Source organism: Bos taurus, chromosome 6, assembly GCF_002263795.3.
Source record: "Bos taurus isolate L1 Dominette 01449 registration number 42190680 breed Hereford chromosome 6, ARS-UCD2.0, whole genome shotgun sequence".
Taxonomy (NCBI): Eukaryota; Metazoa; Chordata; class Mammalia; order Artiodactyla; family Bovidae; genus Bos; species Bos taurus.
The window spans coordinates 6193528-6219885 of record NC_037333.1 but is presented as its reverse complement, the minus strand read 5'-3'; the positions used below and the strand labels follow the sequence as shown (position 1 = coordinate 6219885).

General features: G+C 39.6%; 1 long non-coding RNA gene across 7 annotated transcripts in view; it reads right to left on the bottom strand.

Moving 5' to 3' along the window:
- LOC101906469 (uncharacterized) overlaps nucleotides 1-26358 on the bottom strand; it is a 358594-nt gene that overhangs the window by 211394 nt on the left and 120842 nt on the right. For all 7 annotated transcript variants that reach the window (XR_009495005.1, XR_003035054.2, XR_003035055.2 and 4 more), the window contains exon 3: nucleotides 15670-15769. This is a non-coding gene — a long non-coding RNA (uncharacterized lncRNA). The remainder of the gene's footprint in view (nucleotides 1-15669; nucleotides 15770-26358) is intronic.

Here is a 26358-nt window from a genome sequence, read left to right as displayed (position 1 = left end):
TCCTCCTATCTCACCATCCTCCTCACCTCACCATCTGATCCCAAACATACACCATGGCTACCAGCTGGCTTTCTCTGTAAACTCCTTCAACAGAACAGAAAACAGGAAATTGTGCTGCAAGAGTGACCCCCAGGAGCCCCACTTCTCTAGTTTCTGGGAAGATGGTAACGGCTGAGTGAGCACTAGGGTGACCCAACCTTCCTCCAAGTTGTCAATGCATGTTACAGATGTGCTTACAATCTTTGGAACATTTTATTTTCCAGTTGCTAGGAATAATTCATTTTTAAAATTTAATTTGCATTTGGCAGATGAAGTAATACCATCTTCTTTTCCGGCAACGTAATCTAAGATTTTTTTCCCTTGCTAAAGAGTCTTGATTTCAAAGCATTTAAAATGAAATATCCCACAAAACTGTTTTGATATCAAAGTGATTTTAATAGATTAAGAACTAAAATAGGGATAGCTTTGGTAAGTTTTTAAAACCCATGGACTATTAAAATGAGAAGGGAATCTAGACCATATAGTGAAACACAGAAGAGATTTAAAAAGTCACAATGAGCATCAGGTTCTCTTTCCTTTCAATGTTATGTTCTTTCTTCAAACAACTGATTGCAGAGCTTTTCTAAGGCAAGATCTACTAGTTTTAAGATGGCAGGATTATCTCACCTTCGGTAAAATGCCGCTTTCAAACATGAATGTGTGTGTGTGTGTGTGTGTGTGTGTGTGCACACGTGCTCAGTCGTATCTGACTGGTTTGTGACCCAGTGGACTATAGCTTGCCATGCTACTCTGTCCATGGAGTTCTTCAGGTAAGAACAATGGCGCTGGTTGCCATTTCCTTCTCCAGGGGATTGTCCCAACCCAGGGATCGAACCCATGTCTCCTGCATTGGCAGGCGGGTTCTTTACCACTGAGCCACCAGAGAAGCCCTTCAAACATGAATGTTACTCCATTTTAAACTCTGAAGGTGTTTGATGTGTATAAACCTGAACCAATGTTATGCCTGTTCCAGACACAGCCAGGGTTAACATCACTCTTCCCTTCCTGTTCTACAGACAGAGGTGATGTCACTGGAGATCTAGTGGATAGATTTTATGTTGCACTCTATCATTATCTCCATTCTAAAATCCTCCCAAAGTGGAGAAACATAAAATGAATGGGAAGGTAGTAATGGAAGACGTATAATAATGTGTGCTTCTAAAAGAGTAAATCAGAAAGGGCCATACTACAATAATAACTCATTCTAACTAAAGTGGCCCTGGAGTCTGGAAATTGCCAGTCTACTATACTCACATAAATAGTTCAAGCTCAAGAATGATGTAAAAATCTTTCAACAGGATACGTGAAAAATTATGACAAAGTCACAAGAGTTCAATTACTATGGATTTTCAAAAACAGAATAAAAAAACTGAAAAGTGTTACAAAACCTGAGCAATTCTGCTACATGTGTTTCTGATCTGCTATGATTTCATCACACTTGTTACTCCAAATGAAAGCTTCTTAAATATGTCAAAGTGCAGATGTGCACTAGAGACTAAGCTGTTGCTAATCTACTTTCACAGAATTGTTGTTGCTCAGTTGTGTCCAACTATTTGCAACACCATGACTGCAGAATGCAAGGCTTCCTTGTTTTTAACCATCTCCCAGAGCTTGCTCAAACTCATATCCATTGACTCGGTGATGCCACCCAACCATCTTATACTGTCATCCCCTTCTCCACCTGCCTTCAATCTTTCCCAACCTCAGGGTCTTTTCTAATGAGTCAGCTTTTCACATCAGGTGGTCAAAGTATTGGCCCTTCATCTTCAGCATCAGCCCTTCCAATAAATATTAAGGATTGATTTCCTTTAGGATTGACTGATTTGATCTTCTTGCGGTCCAAGGGATTCCCAAGAGTCTTCTCCAACATCACAATTCAAAAGCATCAATTCTTTGGCACTCAGCCTTCTTTATGGTCCAACTTTCACATCCATACATGACTACTGGAAAAACCATAGCTTTGACTATACAGACCTTTATCGGCAAAGTAATGTCTCTGCTTTTTAATATACTGTGTAGGTTGGTCATAGCTTTTCTTCCAAGAAGCAAGCGTCTTTTAATTTCAGGCTACACTCAGCATCTGCAGTGACTTTTGGAGCCAAAGAAAATAAAGTCTGCCATTGTTTCCATTGTTTCCCCATCTATTTGCCATGAAGTGATTGGATCGGATGCCATGATTTTTGTTTTTTGAATGTTAAGTTTTAAGCCAGCTTTTTCACTCTCCTCTTTGACCTTCATGAAGAAGCTCTTTAGTTCCTCTTTGCTTTTTGCCATAAGGGTGGTGTCATTTGCTTATCTGAGGTTATTGATATTTTTCCCGGCAATCTTGATTCCAGCCTGTGCTTCATCCAACCTGGCATTTCACATGAAACTTCATGTAAGTTAAATAAGTCGGTGACAATATACAGCATTGACATACTCCTTTCCCAAGCTGAACCAGTAATGCTCAAAATTCTCCAGGCTAGGCTTTAACAGTATGTGAACCAAGAATTTCCAGATGTTCAAGCTGGATTCAGCCAAAGGCAGAGGAGCCAAAGATTAAATTGCCAATATCTGCTGGATCATAGAAAAAGCAAGAGAGTTCCAGAAAAACATCTACTTCTGCTTCATTGACTATGCTAAAGCCTTTGACTGTGTGGATCACAACAAACTGGAAAATTCTTAAACAGATGGGAATACCAGACCATATTACCTGCCTCTTGGGAGAACTGTAGGCCGGTCAAGAAGCAACAGTTAGAACCAGACATGGAACAAAAGACTGGTTCAAAATTGGGAAAGGAGTATGTCAAGGCTGTATATCGTCACCCTGCTTATTTATTCACAGTATCAGTTATCAATTCAGTCACTCAGTCACATCTGACTCTTTGCGAACCCATGAACCGCAGCATGCCAGGCCTCCCTGTCCATCAATAACTCCCAGGGTTTACTCAAATTCATGTCCATTGAGTCGGTGATGCCATCTAACCATCTCATCTTCTGTCATCCCCTTCTTCTCCTGCCCTCAATCTTTCCCAACATCAGGGTCTTTTCAAATGAGTCAGCTCTTCGCATAAGGTGGCCAAAATATTGGCGTTTCAGCTTCAACATTAGTCCTTCCAATGAATATTCAGGACTGATTTCCTTTAGGATGGACTGGTTGGATCTCCTTGCAGTCCAAGGGACTTTCAAGAGTCTTCTCCAACACCACAGTTCAAAAGCATCAATTCTTCAGCGCTCAGCTTTCTTTATAGTCCAACTCTCACATCCATACATGACTAGTAGAAAAACCATAGCCTTGACTAGACGGACCATTTATTCACAGAATTAATCTTATTCAATAATCAAGAAAAAAATAGAGATTTGACATATTCTCTTTCACTGCATTTAGTCAGTCACTCATCAGGAATACAGTATTTTTAGGTGATAATTACTCTGCTAAGTAGAAAGACTGATGATGATGATCACCCTTTATACATAATGGCAATGTACTAAATCCTATACACTTTTAACTCTATTATCTGTTAAGGCTCCTAACTTAATACATGATACTTTTAAATCCTTATTTACAGATGAACAAACTGAGGTACAGAATGCATCAATAACTGACAGGATGATACTAACAGAAGACGGTAGATCCAGGATTTGAATTTGGGCCTTCCTGTTTCACAGTCCATTCTCTTTGCACTTATCTATATATACGTGATAAAAAGATATAGACGGCATGGCCTCTCCGTGTTTGGGAAACTAGATAGTAAATTTACAACAAAAGACAAATTCTAAGGCATATATGGGTTCATGATGTGGAAAAGCATCATAGCAATTATCTAGTCAAAACTCTCATTCTGCAGGAAGAAAATTGAGACCCAGCTAGGACAAAAGGCCCAATGGAGTGCAAAAACACTTTCTTACTCCTAGTGCTCCTACACAAGGCTGGGTCCTCATCATCTGTTACCCCAACTATTAAAATAGCATCATACATCATACTATGTCTATCTCTGGTTCCATTATTTTCTATTATAATTATATTTCTAAAACTCGTATCATGTTAATGTTGAACTACTTAAACCCTTCAAACTGGTTATCTATTCGTTTTCCTGAAGGCCCAGGTCTACCTTATCAAGCACCAATCTAGCCTCCTTCCTGCTCCAGCTCCTACCGCTGCTCCAGCTGGTTAATAATCCGTTTCTACAATCCTGTGGTTCAGGTGCCTTTCCTTTTGTGTTCAGTATACTCTTCCCTCTGTCTAAAATGCTTTCTCTTTTCCTAGTCTGTGAACCTGTTCATCTTTCAAGAAGCAGCTCAAATATCACTCGGTGAAGTATTTCATTCTCCAAACTTCCTCCTCTCTATTTCTATAATATTTCACTTATACTCAGTATTAGAGACAAGGACTTGCTCATCTTTCACTCTAACATCTAACAAATCATATGGATGACTCAAAGTAGGTCTTCAGTACATGCCTGTTGAATTAATAGATGGAGAGTACTATGGCTTCTTGATTTCCAATTTTTGCCCCAATAGCTTCTATTCAAGTTTTTGGTCCTTCAACAAATATTATATTTCTTTGTGCTAGGTATTTTGCTAGGCTCAGGGGTTATAGTGATTAAAAAAAGAAAAAAAAGATAAATAAGCTTCCTGCCCTCATGGAACTATTTCTACCAAGAAATGCAGATAACAAAAAATAACACGCAAACAATAAATGTCAGAGAAGTAACTAATAGCAGAGAAGTGAGAGAGTAACTGTGGAAGGCCATCATAGAAAGAGGGGTTAGAAGAACCTTTTCCAAGCACTTACTATTCCAATGAAGATCTCAAAGGATGAGATGTGAGATGTCTAGCCTGGTAAAGATTTGTGCTCAGTCCCTGAGTTGTGGCCAGCTCTTTGTGACCCCATGGACTATAGCCCACCAGGCTCCTCTGTCCATGGGATTTTCCAGGCAAGAACACTGGAGTGGATTGCCATTTCCTTCTCCAGGTAGAGAGTTAGTCAGAGCATTCAGGCAGTAGAGAAGAAAGGGATCAATCGCTATGGTCAAGGAAAGAAACAGGTTTATGTGGCCCTTGCCACACTGGTGAAATGGTTGTAGAGGCAGGGCAATCACAGCTCATGAATGCTTCACATGCTTTGTAGGCTATAATAAGCAACTAGAATTTTCCCCTAAAAGCCACTGAGGGCTATGGAAGAGTTCCGAGTCATTGGAACTGATCTGTCTTGTGTATTTAAAAATGAAGGAACTGAACTGAAGCAGGACCAGGGTAAAAGTAGGAAGCCCAACTAGGAAGCTCTTGCTGAAATCCAGGCAAATAATAGTTAAAGTGGAGTCACTGGAGATGGAAGAAACACAGACAGATTTTAGTTATATTTAGGAAACAGACTCACTAGGTCTTGGAAATGTTTTATTAGACGTGGGCAGAAAAAGAAAGGGAGGCATTACAGTTTATTTTTAGATTTTATGGTTTGAATCATTGTTTGGATGGCATAACTTTTACTCAGATGAGGAAGACTAAAGTGAGAAATAAATTTAGGAGAGGAAAAAAGAGTTTAATGTTTGGCTATATTGAACTGATGTCAAGAATGGAGACTTTAAACTTTGAAGAAAACTTCTTTTAAAGTAAACAAACCACCAGGTAACAATAAGAATAGCTAATAACCATTGGGATTGCTTACCATGTGGCACACTTTGTTTACATATTAAGCTATATAATTCCCCAAACAATCGCTCTAAAAAGAAGTTACTATTGTGACCTCCATGTTACAGATGAGGAAAGTAAAGCACAGAATGGTCAAATACTTCCCCTAGGCCTCAAGTTTGTACATGGCAGATTCAGGGTGCAAATCCAGGCAGTCTGACTCCAGAGACTGGCCTTTTATCTCTGTATAAAGAAAAAGTAATGCCCTGGTGCCAGGAATGTAATTAAATTTACTTCTAAACAAAATCAACAGGACACAAACACAGCTCTCCAAACATTACATGATAAGATTAATTAAACACTGACTTTTAATAAATGACAGTTCTGCTGCTGAAGTAAAGTAACTGTTCTTATTATGAATGCCATTATAGAAATCACATTGTGTACTGGGCACCAAGTAGAGACTGTTGCTCAGCAAGGACTTCTCCCAGGGGAATTAACTGGATCCCCATTTAGCTCTCTTCTCCAGGGACAATCACCAGCAGACACCCACTTCCATCCATAGTCATCCACTTTGGAGACTATTTACTGGCCATCTATAATGAGCCAGGCACTGGAGCAAACATCGGAACTACAATTCCCTGCTTTTATGGAGCTCCCAATTAGAGCAGGAGACAAAAACAAAATAAAACCACCTATTAAAATAGGGCTTCCTTGCTGGCTCAGTTGATAAAGAATCTGCCTGCAATGCAGGAGACCCAGGTTTGATCCCTGAATGGGGAAAATCCGCTGGAGAAGGGATAGGCTACCCACTCCAGTATTCTTGCCCAGAAAATCCCATGGACAGAGGAGCCTGGTGGGCTACAGAATATGGGGTCGCAAAGAATCAGACATGACTTAACAACTAAACCACCACCATCGTCACCTATTAAAATAAACAGTGATGTGTGCTGGAAATAGTAGACACAGCGGGGAAATGAGGAAATTTCCTCCCTGTGAGAATTAGGTAGGATTCAACTAGGACGCAGCTCAGTGTTTCTCAGCCAGAGAAGAGAAGAGTCTGATACAGCACCTTGGAACTACCATAGGACCACCTGTGCCATTTCACACAGGTAGCAGGTACCCAAAACTTCCAGCAGAGCAGATATGGAAATGTCTTTCTAAACGTGAGTGCTCCAACCCTGCCCCCCAACCCCCACCCGCATCCCCCCACCCCTCCCGGCTTTCCTCTTTCTGAAGGCTCTCCTCTTTCTGAAGGCTCTCCCTGAGTAACCCAGTTACAACTGCCTCCCTGTGGTGACAGACAATCCATATCCAAGCCTGACTCAATGATCTCGTCTGCTTCAGCCCTGAATCACACTAGACTTCACTATTTGGGTAACTCTCAAACATCATGGATTTCAAAAAGACATCACTTCCTTCTCCCCCATAGCCTGCTCATTCTCCTACACGTCTCTCTTGGTGCCCAACTACCTCTGCCAGACCTAGAATCATTGCTCTAGTTTCCCCTCTTACCCCAACGCTTACCCAACACAGTAAATACTAAACACTGAGAGCTCCCTGCTTAGAGTCTCTAGTTATCAGCCTGCCCTGCCACATCCATTGTCACGGCATTTGACCGGCCCCTCATCTATCTCTCTTCCCTGCTGCCTCAGACAGGAAGGAATCTGCCCGCAACGTGGGAGACCTGGGTTTGATCCCTGGGTGGGGAAGACCCCCTGGAGGAGGGCATGGCAACCCACTCTAGTGTTCTTGCCTGGAGACTCCAATGGACAGAGGAGCCTTGTGGGCCACAGTCCATGGGGTCACAAAGAGCTGGAATGACTGAGAAACTAAGCACACACACATCATCGCCCTTCGCTGAAACAGGGTCTGAAGTGTCTCACTGCCACAGCCTCACTCTGTTTATCATGCAAGTGCCAGAATAATGTTGCAAAAAATGCACATCATGTTCTTCTGCTTTAAAGCCATCAACAGCTCCCCACAGGCTAAAGTTCACAGGCTAAAGTTCTAACTCCTGTGAAGCCCACAGGTGTTTCACCTTTTCCTTCCTTTCAGCCTTACCTTTTGCTAATAACCCTGTCTTCTAGTGCTTCATACTCCACCCATACCAAACTGCTTACAATTCCACGAACTCCTTATGTGGTTTCAGACAGCAACCTCCAGCTCATACTTCTCTCCCTGCTTTAAATGCCTTTCAACACTATCCCCACACCTTCACCCATCTTTCACGTTTCAACTCACAGATCAACTTGTCTCTGAAGCTTTTTGTGATTACTCTGCCTCTGCCTCAAATAGAACAGACCTTTCCTCCCTGTGTCCCCACCGCTTCCAGGGCCAAAAATTTTCCAGAGCACTTTGTTATAGTGATCCTATCAGCCTAGCATGATGCCTGCCTATCAGATTGTTTCATTGACAACAACACAGTTTATGGACCAATACTTATGATCTACCAGTAGTAGGTGCTATGGCTAAATATTGGAGAAGCGGAAAAGGTAGACAAAACAATCTTTGCCCTCATAACTTCTTTACAGTCACAAAATAAAACCTTTCAGTTTAAAAGTCAAAAGCATTCCCAAGATTTAGCCTGAAGATAAAATACTTTAAGCTACTTTCATGTAGTTTAAGGGACTTGATTTATAGAGCTCCCTTCTAAAGTTCTGTGCTAATTTTATATTTTTAACTTTATGTCTTTATTTTCTTAAAGGAGTGGGGCCCAAATCTGGGCATATTTTAGGCTCCACAGGAACCTGAATGGCAGAAAGCATTTCACTTTCCTTTTGATGGGAGTGAAAAAGGAGAGTGAAAAAGCTTGTTTATTTTTTTTATTTATTTATTTTTTACTTTACAATATTGTATTGGTTTTGCCATACATCAACATGAATCCACCACAGGTGTACACGTGCTCCCCATCCTGAACCCCCCTCCCACCTCCCTCCCCATACCATCCCTCTCATTCATTCCAGTGCACCAGCCCCGAGCATCCTGTATCCTGCATCGAACCTGGACTGGCGATTCGTTTCACATATGATATTATACATGTTTCAATGCCATTCTCCCAAATCATTCCACCCTTGCCCTCTCCCACAGAGTCCAAAACACTGTTCTATACATCTGTGTCTCTTTTGCTGTCTCGCATACAGGCTTATCGTTACCATTTTTCTAAATTCCATATATATGCATTAGTATACTGTATTGGTGTTTTTCTTTCTGGCTTACTTCATTCTGTATAATAGGCTCCAGTTTCATCCACCTCATTAGAACTGATTCAAATGTATTCTTTTTAATGACTGAGTACTACTCCATTGTGTGTATGTACCACAGCTTTCTTATCCATTTGTCTGCTGAGGGACATCTAGGTTGCTTCTGTGTCCTGGCTATTATAAACAGTGCTGCGATGAACATTGAGGTACACGTGTCTCTTTCCATCCTGGTTTCCTCAGTGTGTATGTCCAACAGTGGGATTGCTGGGTCATATGGCAGTTCTATTTTCAGTTTTTTAAGGAATCTTCACACTGTTCTCCATAGTGGCTGTACTAGTTTGCATTCCCACCAACAGTGTAAGAGGGTTCCCTTTTCTCCACACCCTCTCCAGCATTTATTGCTTGTAGACTTTTGGATAGCAGCCATTCTGACTGGTGTGAAATGGTACTTCATTGTGGTTTAGATTTGCATTTCTCTGATAATGAGTGATGTTGAACATCTTTTCATGTGTTTGTTAGCCATCTGTATGTCTTCTTTGGAGAAATGTCTGTTTAAAAGCTAGTTTAAAACTCAGCATTCAAAAAACTAAGATCATGGCATCCAGTCCCATCACTTCATGGCAAATAGATGGGGGGAAATGTGGAAACAGTCACAAATTTTATTTTCTTGGGCTCCAAAATTCCTGTGGATAGTGACTGCAGCCATGGAATTAAAAGACGCTTGCTCCTTAGAAGAAAAGCTATGACAAACCTAGACAGCATATTAAAATGCAGAGACATCAGTTTGCCAACAAAGGTCCTTATAGTCAAAGCTGTGGTTTTTCCAGTAGTCATGTATGAATGTGAGACTTGGACCATAAAGAAAGCTGAGTGCTAAAGAAGTGATGCTTTTGAACTGGAGAAGTGGTGCTGGAGAAGACACTTGAGAGTGCCTTGGACTGCAAGGAGATCAAACCAGTCAATCCGAAAGGAAATCAACTCTGAATATTCACTGGAAGGACTGATACTGAAGCTGAAACTCCAATATTTTGGCCACCTGATGTGAAGAGTGGACTAACTGGAAAAGACCCTGATGGTGGGGAAGATCGAGGGCAGGAGGAGAAGGGGACGACAGATGATGAGATGGTTGGATGGCATCACTGACACAATGGACAGGAGTTTGAGCAAACTCTAGATGACAGTGAAGGACAGGAAAGCCTGGCGTGCTGCAGTTCATGGGGTCGCAAAGGGTCAGACACAACTTAGTGACTGAACAACAACAGGCTCCACAAAACTTAGAGCCACCTCTGGTTTCTTACATGATTATCTATGGTCACAAATTTTTGTAAACAAAGCTTAAAGAAAAGTCAATAGTGATTTGGGAGGGTTTGCTTTGTGGTACAGGCTTCCTCTTGAACATTGAATGGGAGAGGCTCAGCGCCACCCCTGAGTCCTCCCCTGGGGTAGAGAAAGAGGGTGGGGCCTCTGATCAAGAGTTTCCTATTGTCTCTCTCCTTTCCTACCACCCACGCCCCCTAAAAGAGGTGTGAACTAGAAAACAAGGAAGGAAAAGAAAGATAACAAATTCTTCAGGAACAGCAGAATGCCATGGTCCTGAGCTACTAACAGAAAATGCATCACACTGGCTTACTCAGTGTCATCAGGTTCACATCAATCCTATGATCTGTCTGAAATTTCAGAGTAAAACATGTTTGTTGTGGTTGGGAAGTGAGGGGAAGAGGGAAGTTAGAAGCAAGAGGAAAAGAAAAGAAGGACATATGACAAAGAACACGATTAATGAGTCCAGTTCTTCCTTGTGTCATGTGTGGCCTCCCTGTGCAAAAGGAAAGGAATGACGGGCTGGGAATCTGTCATCCACATTCCTTCTCTGTACCCCACCCCTCCTTCAGCATTTCCTTCAGAATCCAGCCAGGCCCTGACATAATAGCTCTAATTGACAAAAGGGAGAAAGAGTGGTGCTGAACCTAAGTTTCTGTGCCTGTCACACACAGAGGCCAAACAAATAGAAACATTTGAGTTTAGAGTGGAGAAAGGTTTACTGCCATGGCCAAGCAAGGAGAACAAGCAGCTCCTACTCAGAAGACTGGAACTCTGATGGCTTTCAGGGAAGAATTTTAAAGGCAATGTCTGGGGTGAGGGGTGCAGCGTGCATGACTTTCTTCTGATTTGGTTGGTGGTGAGGTAACAGGGTGGTGTTTCAGGAATCACAGTCATCAGCCTGGCACTGACCAGTCTGGAGTCTACTAGCTTGCATGCAGCATGAAGTCATCACCCTCCTTCTGGGTGGGGGTCTTAGTTCCTGCAGAATAACTCAAAGATGTGTGCTGGATTGTTATGGGTATCCCTTGAGGAGAAACTAGACATTAGAGGACCATGACACACCAACTTTATATATGAGCAACTAGATCCAGAGTGGTAAAAGACACTTTCAAGTTTCCACCATCATAAGGTTTAAGATTGTGTTTTATCGCTGAACTATTTTTTCTTGTCTGCTTTTCCTTTGTTTCTGCATTCTCTCACTTACATAATTAGTAACTGCTTGAATCTGCACCTTGGAACTCAGGGAAGGCCTATGCGGTTGAAGCCTTTTTCTGCAAACAATAAATGGAAGGCATGGAGGGGCTCTTGGACCCAGGAGGGCCTTGCAGGGTCCGTCTCGGTTTCAAGAGGAATGCATAAATTGACAGTTGTGGGGTGGGAGGAGGAGAAGCTGTCTGAGTCCAGTTCCTGGTTCTGGTTTGGGTAGGATTTAGATCTTTCTAGGTCCCAAGCATACAAAAACTATGGGTCTACCACTGCTTCCATTATGTAATTCAAATAACATATTAATGTTTTTAATGACACATAACTTACCCATGTGCCCAGTTACCATTAGGATAACTGTTTTTCTAGATTTTGTGATTTTTACATTTTGAACAAACTAGTTACAGAGATGACCTCTCTCTTTCTCTTTCTCTGTCACCGCTCCCTGACACATGTTTGGTTTGCCTTTTCTAACACCATCCTAGTCCTTCTGGATGGTGCGACCTTGGCAGATTCCTACCACTCTGGGTCTGGTTGCTCACTTATAGAGTTGGTGTGTTGTGTCATATTCCTTTAATCCCTATGAGTTTATTAGAGATCATTCTCTTTTATCCTTCAAAGGAAAACAACAATTTAAAAATACTTCTGCTCTGACTTGTACATCCTATGGACTTGTACAGTGTAGAGAATTCCAGTCTGGATGAGAGAAGACATCCTGTGTATGCAGTGATACATCTCATTGTACTCATTCTATAAATATTTACTGAATACTTACCATTTAACAGCTGCTGAGTGTACAATGATGAGCAGAACAGACACATACTCCTTGCCTTGTCCGGTTTACTTCCATGGAGCTTACAGTCTATGGAATACAGTTGTGGAGCCTGGGAACATTTCAGGTGTCTGATTTCCAGAACGTGTCCTCTAGGATCTAGTACAGTGGTGAGGAACCTGATTCTGCAGTCAGGTGGCCTGGGTTCAAATCCTAGATCCGTCACTTCTTCGCTTTGCGACCTTGAGCAAGTCTCTTAGACTCTCTGTCTTGCTATTTCCTCCAGGCTAACAATAGCAAGTCCACATGCCCACAGTATATCTCCTGACACGCATGACTCTTTTACTGTCAAACCTTGTACTGTGGCTCAGGGCTGTTCAGGACTGTGGGCTCAAAAGGACTACTCTGCTCTTCCTCCACAGAGAATGCCCAGCTATAGGCCAAAGACAGAAAGATGATTCTCTTCTCAGTTCATGGCATCTGGATTAAGCGGCACTACCCTAAAGTCATGCTGAGTTTTCAGAGAAAACAGCCTTTCTGTTTTTACTCAGTCCATTCAATCTTCGCTTCTTTTGCCCCTATAGTTGAAAAAGTATCTTTGGCAGCTTAAATTAGGAGATCATGTGTAAATGCAACTCAGATTTCATCTGTCTCCTGGTCCTTCTCTTTGAGCTCCCCAATAGCCTCCCCAGTCACACACAAAATAATGAATCCACTTCACAGAAAAATATTGCTGAGAAAATTGAACTTGACAAAGGATTTTATGGAAACAAAGGAAGAAATATTCAAAGCACACAGCTCTAGAGCTGACCACTCCATTTGAAAATTCCTGGTAGGCATTTTTCCACTTCTCCAGATTTTCCTTTCCTGCCAGGTTACCAGCAAAGGTGTCATTGTTTCCCCTCTGGGTGTTACCCAGCCCCATAAAATTGCTAAGATACAAAAATCAACACTTAAGTTCATCCAAGTCAGGAAATAAACTCAAAAGATGTACTACTCCGCTGCTTTCTCTGGTTTACCACCTTCTTTGATTTCATGGCTGAGCATTCCAGCACATGAATGCAATCAAGATTTTTTCAACCAACATTTTAAGTTTTTTTTAGCAACAGGCTTTGTCTGGGCACTTAGAACATCAGGTTGCCCTTCACAGATTGTGCAGCCTGGTATTGAGTCAAGTTGCCCGATCACCCTGCTTGGTATCAGCCCAATACAAAGTCACAGTGTTTAAATCATTATGCTGAGATTTATGTTTCAGTGAATCAGTTGCATTATCTTTCCACACCATTTTTGCCTTAAGCAATAAAACACTGCTATAAAAGGAAGGGAGACAAAAAGGATATAGTTAGCAAAGAATCCTAATTCTGGACCCCTTAAAGGAGTCCAAGCCAGAATTTAAGACTGTTTTCATTGCCTTGCCCCATTTAGGATTCTGCTTGGTTGGCCTTCACATTAGGATAGTTGATTGTTTACAAATGTTTGAACATTTTTCTCACTGACCCATGTTTGGGTGTGCCTTTGGAATAACAAAAGATGAATAAACTAAAAGAATTTGCTTTGGTCCTCGTTTTGAGCTAAATACTGAAAGTAACAATAAAAAAATTAAAGATGGAAGTAGGGATATATATACCTGGATTTCAGTTTGTGAATTTATTTCCACAACACACATCCCAGAGACCTTAAAATAGAGTGTGAGACTATTCCAGTGTAAGACTGGAAGGGAAGAGAGACCACATAATTCAATCCTCTCCCATCACTGATGAGGAAACCAAATCCCAGAGAAGTTATGTGACCTGTTTAGAATCACACAACAGAAGCAATTTCGGGACAAGGTCTCCTGATTCCCAGGAACTTATTTCTTCTTCTTCTTTTTTAAAAAATATAATTGTTACCTTTCATTGAATGATCACTATATACCACAGGAATTGTGATACCAATCAGGGTTCTTGGCCTTCCCCAATCAATAGAAACTGCCTAGAAGCCAGATAAGAATTGCTATCATATAATATGCAGGCTTTATTTTACAAAAAAAAAAAAATCATAAATATGTTTAGTAAACTTGATAGATTTTTGTAAATTTAGTTTGAATACCTAATGTCAGAAATTTATGAAAAATGAGCAAAAACAATCCACCGGAATTCAAAAATAAAACAAAAGCCAGGGGCTCCCCTGGTGGTCCAGTGGTTAACAGTCCACCTTGCAATGCAGGGGACACCAGTTCCACTCTTGGTCTGGGGAGACCCACATGTCATGGAGCAACTAAACCCATGCACCTCAACTACTGAGCCAGCATGCTAGAGCCTGCAAGCTGCAACTACTGATTCCATGCACCGCAACTACTGAAGCCCATGTGCCCAGAGCCTGTGTCTCACAACGAGAGAAGCCACAGCGATGAGAAGTCCGTGAAGAGTAGCCCCCACTCTCAGAGACTACAGAAAAGCCTGCGTGCAGCAATGAAGACCCACCATAGTCAAAAAATAAACCAATTAAAAAAAAATAAAGCTGAAATGAATGCATAAATTATATATATAAAACAAACAACTTTCCTTCATGTGGTATAGGTTAATCTTTTTGTTTCCCAGTATCTTAGTTGTCTTTACCAGCACAGTAGTTAAAAAAACTAGGAAATGTCAAAGTTATTTAGGGATGTAATTATTATTAAAGAAAAAGCTTTTATTATTTACAAACTTTATATTTTGAAATAAACTTAGGAATTTATTTATTTAGAAATAAAAATCTTTCATCAGCTTTCTCTGCCATTATCACGACTTATGAGCCTCAAATAAATATAATTAAGGAGCTATAGAGGGCTTCCTGGGTGCAGCTAGTGGTAAAGAACCTGCCTGCCAATGTGGGAGATGTAAGAGATGAGGGTTCGATCCCTGGGTCAGAAAGATCCCCTGTAGGACAGCATGGCAACCCACACCAGTTTTCTTGCCTGGAGAATCTTGTGGACAGAAGAGCCTGGTAGGTTACAGTCCTAGGAGCAGCAAAGATTCAGACATGCCTGAAGCGACTTAGCACAAGTGTGGGCAAGGAGATATAGGTGAGGTGGAATGTAAACTGAAGATCTATCAGGAATTAACCTCAGAATTTAAATAAATGAGGTCAGAGCTAGAGACAGAGAGAAGGGGCAAGTGTCTTTATCATGACTTGTTATAAGGCAGCAGCAAATCACCTTTGAGGAACCATGAAGGAACCATGGAGACTGAGGAACCATAAAGGTCTCTTCAGTGTTAGAAGCAGATGACAAAAGTGATCATGTCAGGACAGTAATGCTAGATCTGATTTCATGCATTCACTCTTAACACATAACTGCATATTCAGAATCACATACTTTTACCATAGATACCATACAATTATGAATTTTCCTCTAAGGGAGCAACTCCACATTTTAGGTTGCTTTGGGATATAGTAGAGATTTAACCTCCTATTTCAAAATCATAATCCAAGACTCCATTAGGTAATCCCAGCTCTGTTACCAGTACATTCCAGATTCCACAGGTTCACAGAATTTTTACTTACCTAGGAGTAATTATATCCAGCAAAATCTTTTGTTTGTTTTCTTTTGTCTTAAGTATAGGCATAGGAAGTTCACTTATTTAGTACTGGTTTTGTTCTCCATCTGCAAGAGATCAAAGTTGGAAACTATCTCTGGCATGGGTAAGTTGTGAAATTGAAACAACTGCATGTGTCAATAGAGTTTGCTTTTTGGAGAGAGACTCATGAGTGAAAATTGAAGAAGGGGTAAATACATTACATATCAATAATAAAAAGTGTTCAGGCAACCAAATACGAAAGATTGCTCTATAAAAATCAAACTCCATAAAATAAATTAAAAAAAAAAAAAGCTAAAAAAGGTGTGAACATTATTAGCAAAAAGACTGCCAAGAGTATCAAGCAATATGCTAGATAACTAGTTGTGAAAAATGACTGTTAAAAGAGATATCATTTACATTTCTATTATTTACAAAATCCTGACAAAATTTTTGCTTCAAAATGAACACAATGATACAGATGGTAGAATTAAAAAAAAAAAAGAAATTATTTTCCTTTTTAAAAATTTTATTTATTTATTTATTTTACTTTACAATATTGTATTAGTTTTGCCATACGTTGACTTGAACCCACCATGGGTGTACATGTGTTCCCCATCCTGAACCCTCCTCCCTCCTCCCTCCCCATACCATCCCTCTGGGTCATCCCACTGCACCAGCCCCAAGCACCCTGTCTCATGCATTGAACCCGGACTGGCAATTAATTTCACATATGATAATATACACGTTTCAATGCCATTCTCCCATATAATTCCACCCTCACCCTCTCCTGCAGAGTCCAAAAGACTGTTCAATACATCTGTATCTCTTTGACTGTCTCGCATACAGGGTTATCGTTACCATCTTTCTAAATTCCATATATATACATTAGTATACTGTATTGGTGTTTTTCTTTCTGGCTTACTTCACTCTGTATAATAGGCTCCAGTTTCATCCACCTCATTAGAACTGATTCAAATGTATTCTTTTTAATGGCTGAGTAATACTCCATTGTGTATATGTACCACAGCTTTCTTATCCATTCATCTGCTGATGGACATCTAGGTTGCTTCCATGTCCTGGCTATTATAAACAGTGCTGCGATGAACATTGTGTCTCTTTCTATTCTGGTTTCCTCAGTGTGTATGCCCAGCAGTGGGATTGCTGGATCATAAGGCAGTTCTATTTCCAGTTTTTTAAGGAATCTCCACATTATTCTCCATAGTGGCTGTACTAGTTTGCATTCCTACCAACAGTGTAAGAGGGTTCCTTTTTCTCCACACCCTCTGCAGCATTTATTGCTTGTAGACTTTTGGATAGCAGCCATTCTGACTGGTGTGAAATGGTACCTCATTGTGGTTTAGATTTGCATTTCTCTGATAGAGTGATGTTGAACATCTTTTCATGTGTTTGTTAGCCATCTGTATGTCTTCTTTGGAGAAATGTCTGTTTAGTTCTTTGGCCCATTTTTTGATTGGGTCTTTTATTTTTCTGGAATTGAGCTTCAGGAGTTGCTTGTATATTTTTGAGATTAATTCTTTGTCCTTTGCTTTGTTTGCTATTATTTTATCCTATTCTGAAGGCTGTCTTTTCATCTTGCTTATAGTTTCCTTTGTTGTGCAGAAGCTTTTAATTTTAATTAGGTCCCATTTGTTTATTTGTGCTTTTATTTCCAATATTCTGGGAGGTGGGTCATAGAGGATCCTGCTGTGGTTTATGTCGGAGAGTATTTTACCTATGTTTTCCTCTAGGAGTTAAGTTTCTGGTCTTACATTTAGATCTTTAATCCATTTTGAGTTTATTTTTGTGTATAGTGTTATAAAGTGTTCTAGTTTCATTCTTTTACAAGCGGTTGACCAGTTTTCCCAGCACCAATTGTTAAAGAGATTGTCTTTTCTCCATTGTATATTCTTGCCTCCTTTGTCAAAGATAAGGTGTCCATAGGTGCGTGGATTTATCTCTGGGCTTTCTATTTTGTTCCATTGATCTATATTTCTGTCTCTGTGCCAGTACCATACTGTCTTGATGACTGTGGCTTTGTAGTAGAGACTGAAGTCAGGCAGGTTGATTACTCCAGTTCCATTCTTCTTTCTCAAGATTGTTTTGGCTATTCAAGGTTTTATGTACTTCCATACAAATTGTGAAATTATTTGTTCTAGTTCTCTGAAAAATACCATTGGTAGCTTGATAGGGATTGCATTGAATCTCTAGATTGCTTTGGGTACTATACTCATTTTCACTATATTGATTCTTCTGATCCATTAACACGATATATTTCTCCATCTATTTGTGTCCTCTTTGATTTCTTTCATCAGTGTTTTATAGTTTTCTATATAAAGGTCTTCTGTTTCTTTAGGTAGATATATTCCTAAGTATTTTATTCTTTTCATTGCAATGGTGAATGGAATTGTTTCCTTAATTTCTCTTTCTGTTTTCTCATTGTTAGTGTATAAGAATGCAAGGGATTTCTGTGTGTTAATTTTATATCCTGAAACTTTACTATATTCATTGATTAGCTCTAGTAATTTTCTGGTGGAGTCTTTAGGGTTTCTATGTAGAGGATCATGTCATCTGCAAACAGTGAGAGTTTTACTTCTTCTTTGCCAATCTGGATTCCTTTTATTTCTTTTTCTGCTCTGATTGCTGTGGCCAAAACTTCCAAAACTATGTTGAATAGTAGTGGTGAGAGTGGGCACCTTGTCTTGTTCCTGACTTTAGAGGGAATGCTTTCAATTTTTCACCATTGAGGACAATGTTTGCTAAGGGTTTGTCATATATAGCTTTTATTATGTTGAGGTATGTTCCTTCTATTCCTGCTTTCTGGAGGTTTTTTTTTTTTTAATCATAAATGGATGTTGAATTTTGTCAAAGGCTTTCTCTGCATCTATTGAGATAATCATATGGTTTTTATTTTTCAATTTGTTAATGTGGTGTATTATATTGATTGATTTGTGGATATTGAAGAATCCTTGCATCCCTGGGATGAAGCCCACTTGGTCATGATGTATGATCTTTTTAATATGCTGGTGGATTCTGTTTGCTAGAATTTTGTTAAGGGTTTTTGCATCTATGTTCACCCATGATATTGACCTGTAGTTTTCTTTTTTTGTGGCATCTTTGTCAGGTTTTGGTATTAGGGTGATGGTGGCCTCATAGAATGAGTTTGGAAGTTTACTTTCCTCTGCAATTTTCTGGAAGAGTTTGAGTAAGATGTGTGTTAGTTCTGCTCTAAATTTTTGGTAGAATTCAGCTGTGAAGCCATCTGGTCCTGGGCTTTTGTTTGCTGAAGATTTATGATTACAGTTTCAATTTCCATGCTTGTGATGGGTCTGTTAAGATTTTCTATTTCTTCCTGGTTCAATTTTGGAAAGTTGTACTTTTCTAAGAATTTGTCCATTTCTTCCAAGTTGTCCACTTTATTTACATATAGTTGCTGATAATAGTCTGTTATGATTCTTTGTATTTCTGTGTTGTCTGTTGTTATCTCTCCATTTTCATTTCTAATTTTGTTGATTTGATTTTTCTCCCTTTGTTTCTTGATGAGTCCGGCTAATGGTTTGTCAATTTTATTTATCCTCTCAAAGAACCAGCTTTTGGTTTTGTTGATTTTTGCTATGGTCTCTTTTGTTTATTTTGCATTTATTTCTGCCATAATTTTTAAGATTTCTTTCCTTCTACTAACCCTGGGGTTCATAATTTCTTCGTTTTCAAGTTGCTTAAGGTGCAGAATTAGGTTATTTATTTGAGTTTTTTCTTGTTTCTTGAGGTAAGCCTGTATGGCTATGAATCTTCCCCTTAGCACTCTTTTTATAGTGTGCCATAGGTTTTGGGTTGTTGTGTTTTCATTTTCATTCATTTCTATGCATATTTTGATTTCTTCTGTGATTTGTTGGTTATTCAGCAAGCATGGTGTTCAGCATCCATATGTTGGAATTTTAAATAGTTTTAGACATATTTTTAACACTAGTGTCAGAGGAAAAATAATTCCTCTAAATTAACTTTCATATTTCCAAAATTTACTTAGCTATTTTTAGAGTTTTTTTCTCCAACTGTAAATTTTACATGGGGGAAAAAAAAAGGTTAATGGAGGAAACAAATCAGAGAACAGACATTTATAGAAAATGGAAGAAGGATACTGAAGACAGAGAAGACTGAATCAAGATGGTTCCAGAGATGATTCATTTATTCTTTATTTTCTTTCTTCACCAAATAATTATTGAGCCTCATGTATTCTCCTAGGTACCAGGGATACAGGACGGCACAAAACAAAGTCCCTTTCTTTGTGTGGATTGTAGTCGAGTGCAGGGGTGGAACAACTTTTTCTATAAAAGCTCAATAAATATTTTAGGCTTTGTGATCCATACAGTCTCTTTCATGACTGCTGCTGCTGCTGCTGCTAAGTCACTTCAGTCGTGTCCAACTCTGTGCGACCCCATAGACGGCAGTCCACCAGGCTCCTCTGTCCCTGGGATTCTCCAGGCAAGAACACTGGAGTGGGTTGCCATTTCCTTCTCCAATGCATGAAAGTGAAAAGTGAAAGTGAACTCAGTCGTGTCTGACTCTGTGCGACCCCATCGACTGTAGCCCACCAGGCTCCTCCATCCATGGGATTGTCCAGGCAAGAGTACTGGAGTGGGTTGCCATTTCCTTCTCCACTTTCATGACTACTTAACTATATTGTTGTAAGTGCCAAAGCCAGACAAACAGACAGACAGACAAATGACCATGATTGAGCTTCAATTAAATTTTTTTTTAATTGAAACAGATGGTAGGCCAATTTGTCCTTCAATCATAGTTTGCCAACCTCTGTTCTAAGTGGAAGGAGACAAAAAAATGTTTAATATCATTCCAGATAACAATAATTGCCTTGAAGAAAAGTAGGACAGGCTGAGGGATTAGAACTCAATGGTGTGGGAATGCTATTGTTTTAGATTGTTAGAGAAGGTCTTTTTAATGACAATGAAGCAGTGAACCTAAATGAAGTGAGGCTGTTAAGAGAGGACCTAGTGCATGAGCAGAGAGTTTGACTCTAAATAACATCATGTATAGTTGATCTATTATAATAGGAAAGAAGACAAAATATAACATTACAGAAGTGGGAAAGTTGGCATATATGGCTGGAAAAATGTGGATGTTCTCCTGGATCACTGATGGAAAGTGATGATTAGGGCTACAATGAATACACTTATACACTTCTCTCAGCCTTTTTCCTATTCTCTGAAGACAATAAATCCAGTAAGTGTGCGGGTAGGGAAAAAACCTACAGGAAGAAATTTAATAGTATTTTTTAACAGAGGCAAGAGATGCAGTTGGAAAAGGAAGAAGTACATTCTAGGAATAACTGGTGGATGGTGCAGCAGCTCTGAAGATTATCATATGACCTGGAAATAGGAATTAAAATCACACTGCTTGACTGAGGGCATGTATCCTGATGTGTGTGCATGTGTGCTCAGTCAGGTCTGATTCTTTGTGACCCAATGGACTGTAGCCTGCCAAGCTCCTCTGTACATGGAATTTTCCAGGCAAGAATACTGGAGTAGGTTGCTGTTTCTTACTCCAGGGGATCTTCCAGATTCAGGGATCAAAACTGTGTCTCTTGCTTCTCCTATATTGGCAGGCAGATTCTTTACCATTATGACCTGAGAAGGCCACTGTGATGTGCAGTGATTGTTATTACTTAAGGATCATGGGAAGTGATGGGAAGAATTTAGAAAATGTCATTAAAAGTTTAAATATTTAAGATTAGGATGAGATGTATGGAAAGGGTAACATGGAAAATTACATTACCATACGTAAAATACATAGCCAACAGGAATTTACTGTATGGCTCAGGAAACTGAAACAGGGGCTCTGTATCAATCTAGAGGGGTGGGATGGGGTGGGAGATGGGAGGGAGATTCAAAAGGGAGGAGATGTATGTATACCTATGGCTGATTCATGTTGAGGTTTGACAGAAAACAACAAAATTCTGTAAAGCAATTATCCTTCAATAAAAAAAATAAATTAAAAAAAAAGTTTAAATATTTAATCAGCAATAGTATTATATCCATCCCTGGGGCCTTTGCAGGGAGATGTCAGAGATAATAATTAAAGCAAAGTGAAATTTTCTATTAATATCTGTTGTACTATGCTGCTGCTGCTGCTAAGTCACTTCAGTTATGTCCAACTCTGTGCGAGCTGCCAGCAAAGAGGCCTGTTGTTTCAGTCCAACTGAGGTCGTTCCTGACTTGCCTCGTGAAATATATTAAATTATGGGCAAACAAGGCAAGTTTTATATAATCAAAGCTCATGAGAAAAATTGATAGAGACAACTGCAATATAGGAAAGAATATGGTAAATAGCTTAGCACTGGGAACAGACATAAAGAAAATTTAACTTGATAATTAAGAATTATCAATACATATGTAAAATTAATTCCTAACTGCTACAGCACTACATGTAAAATCTTATTTCATGAGAAATAAATTCTAGAGATCACTCATGTCCAGACAACAGTGATACCTGTGAGTCATAGTTAACAGTACCTCCCCTGAAATATTACATCACACCAGGTGGATACCTAGTGGGTGTAAACTATATTGCAAAATAAGAGCGCAAATGATCACACTGTCTCATTCCTTATACCTGCTTACAGCTTGACTCTAGACTGCCTGAACTTCAAAGCCTTTACTCTGCAGGAACAATCAACTCTGAAGGCGATGTTTGCAAAGAAATTACCAACTAACAAGGAATCTTCACTTTAAGATTTACCTTCTCAAAGTAGCATCGACATATATACACTACCATGTGTAAAACAGATAGCTGGTAAGAAGTTTCTGTATAACACAGGGAGCCCAGCCTGGCACTAAGTGACGACCTAGAAGAGTGGGATGGGGGGAGGAAGGAGATTCAGGAGGGAAGTGATAAATGTATAATTATGGCTGATTTGCATTGTTGTATGGCAGAAACCAACACAACACTGTAAAGCAATTTTACTCCAATTAAAAAAAACAAAAGATTTAACTTCTCAAAATAAAACCATGAGGTTTATACACTGACCATCAAAACAAATCCTAATTCAAGTTATGTCTCCTCAGAGAGCAGCAGTGATGGTCACATTGAAGAACAAGCCCTCCTATTTTGCATTAAAAGCTCATGGATTTGAAGGGGAGGAGAAAAGGCAGATTGAGTCAACAGCGTGTAACACTGATAACCAGGAAGTTCCTTGCTCCCTTTTCAGCTAAGTAAATGAGTCACTGTTGTAATCTTGACTAAGCCACTTAAGTTCCAAGTACTCAACTTCCTTCCGTCTAATAACAATGACTTAATAGAAAGAAATACTGAAAACGTGAGAAAAGACAATGTCTTTTTTATGATTACTAGCAGCTAACAATAACAGATGACTAAGGAAAAAAAAGAGATGGGAATACCAGACCACCTGTCCTGCCTCTTGAGAAACCTATATGCAGGTCAGGAAGCAACAGTTAGAACTGGACATGGAAAAACAGACTGGTTCCAAATAGGAAGAGGAGTACGTCAAGGGTGTATATTGTCACTCTGCTTATTTAACTTATATGCAGAGTATATCATGAAAAATGCTGGGCTAGAGGAAGCACAAGCTGGAATCAAGAATGCCGGGAGAAATATCAATAACCTCAGATATGCAGATGACACCACCCTTATGGCAGAAAGTGAAGAGGAACTAAAAAGCCTCTTAATGAAAGTGAAAGAGGAGAGTGAAAAAGTTGGCTTACAGCTCAACATTCAGAAAACGAAGATCATGGCATCTGGTCCCATCACTTCATGGGAAATAGATGAGGAAACAGTGGAAACAGTGTCAGATTTTATTTTGGGGGGCTCCAAAATCACTGCAGATGGTGACTGCAGCCATGAAATTAAAAGACGCTTACTCCTTGGAAGAAAAATTATGACCAACCTAGATAGCATATTGAAAAGCAGAGACATTACTTTGCCAACAAAGGTCCATCTAGTCAAGGCTATGGTTTTTCCAGTGGTCATGTATGGATGTGAGAGTGGGACTGTGAAGAAGGCTGAGAACAAAAGAGTTGATGCTTTTGAACTGTAGTGTTGGAGAAGACTCTTGAGAATCCCTTGGACTGCAAGGAGTTCCAACGAGTCCATTCTAGAGGAGATCAGCCCTAGGTATTCTTTGGAAGGAATGATGCTAAAGCTGAAACTCCAGTACTTTGGCCACCTCATGCGAAGAGTTGACTCATTGGAAAAGACTCTGATGCTGGGAGGGATTGGGGGCAGGAGGAGAAGGGGATGACAGAGGATGAGATGGCTGGATGGCATCACTGACTCGATGGACGTGAGTCTGAGTGAACTCCGGGAGTTGGTGATGGACAGGGAGGCCTAGCGTGCTGCGACTCATGGGGTCGCAAAGAGTCGGACACGACTGAGCGACTGAACTGAACTGAAGGAAAAATAAAGAAGGAAAAAAGATCTACAAGATAAAAGTAATTCATTCTTTATTATAGTATCTCTACCACTAAGCTACTAACATTATCTCTAGAAATGATCTTTTTGAGGTATTTCATTCAGCATGAGTGCTGGAACAGTTCATTCAAGAGCTGGGATTCAATTTTTTCTACACAAACAGGTTTCCAGACTATGGCTCTTTGTCTAGGTGAGAGTAAGTGTGCCAGTGTCTTTTTTTAATTCCTATATGTATATTCATGAATTTGTTTTCTAACCTGCTAGTATAATTAAAGAACTCTCACCAAATTTAACAAAAATTTCAGCTTTAGTTCAGGAAGAATTACCTCATTTATTAGGATTCAGATTAGTGACTAGAAAGAATGAGGGCTTCTGACAGTTCTCTTCCATATTAAAAAAGTACATTTTAAATTTTATTTTATTATTATTTTTAATAAACAAAAAAGGAAAGTGTAACATAGGGGTTAAATATGTAGATTTTTGAACATATAACCTGGCTTAAATCCTGGTTTTGTTTACTAGCTGTAGGTGGAGGGAGAGCTATTTAATCACTCTGTCTCAGACTTCTCAGTTGCAAAATGGGAGCAGTGAAACCTCATCCATGCATACTGCTGTGATAGTTAAAGAAGAAAAATACCTGTACAAAAAATTACACATAAAGCAGATATACATATAGCATGAGTTTAGAGTAATTTTTTCACCTACTTTTCAGCTACTCAATGCTTTTAACAAACTCTTTAGAAAAAAGTGGTTTCTCAAATTCTTAACAATTAGCCACCAAGTTTAGAGGAGGTATCACAGTGTTTTGCTTTTCCTTAGGAACATATTAATTTTATATCAAATCTTATAGCTTACCTCAATGTATTATTTCATATCCTCAAAATATTAAAATGCTCAGTTATTCTGAAGCGATTAGTATTTGTAAACCAGACAGCAAAATGGAGATCACTGTTGTGGCAAATAATATCTTGTAATCTAAAAGTTTAGCAAAGCAGAAATGTCTAGGAAAAATAGGAATAAGAAAAGTAGAGCAACTAATCCTTACCTTCTTTAGCCTCAGAGTATAAATAATCAAGTCGTATATTACATGGCACTTTATGCATTGTATTGTAAAAAATAAAACAAAAGTCACTTGTGACAAACACAGTTCTCTGAGAGCCAATGGCATGCCTCTATGCCTGTCTCATTTCCTAATCCAGGACTTGAGAAATCAGGTGACTTGGCAAAGAAAAACAAATAACATGTATATTCATGGAAAACCCATAAACCAGCACTGATGAGTAACTGAAAACTCAAGCAAGAGTCTACTGTCCTTTTATTGTGTCTGCACTTGCATCTATTGCCTTTTATTGCCTCTACTGATGGCAATAGAAACTGTGAGCATGGTAAGGTAAAAGAGAGATAGCTAAAGCTGACTGGGTACGGAGTCCTGTCACACAGCATTGCAGGTCAATCAGAAAACAAGCAGAATTTGACTTGACCTTTTAAAAACCTTCACTGTCACTTAACTTTGGTCTCTCTCTTAATTGAATTATGGATCTAAGGTCAGTTTCATCTTTATAATATTCTTCCTGAATATTTTTATTAAACAAGTATTCATTGTTGTTGCTGCTGTTACTGTTACTTTGCTAATTAGCTCAATAAAAATGGCCACATCCAAATGGTCAAGGACAGAGCACTGGGGGGGATGGCCAAGGTGGTGGAACAGGAAGACCCTGAGTTTACCTCTTCCCATGGGGACACCAAAATCACAAATATTTATAGAACTCAGTGAGAAGTTTCAGAAGACTAGGAGAAAAGATCTTCTACAACTAAAAGTACAAACAAGGAACGACAACAAGATGGGTAGGAGAGGTCAAGATGTGGAATGGCACGGAGCAACTAAGCCCAGGTGCCACAACTGGAGAATCCAAGCACTGCAGTGAGAAGATCCTGCATGCTGCAACTAAGACCCAAGACAGTAAAAATTTTTTTTAAAAAAGGATGTGGTACAGTTAAAACCAATACCCACAGGTGGGTGACCACAAGTGGGAGGATAATTAAAACTGCTGAGATTCTCCCTAAGAAGTGAGGGGTCTGAGCTCCACATCAGGATCCCACCGGACATAAGCACTAATTTGAAAGGCAACTAGGTAAGACCCACTTGCTGATATTGCAAGCCTCTCAGAGAGGAAAGAGGTGACAGGAGCACACCTTGGGTCATTTTTGGAGGCCTGTTCTACCATGTGAACACTGGTGC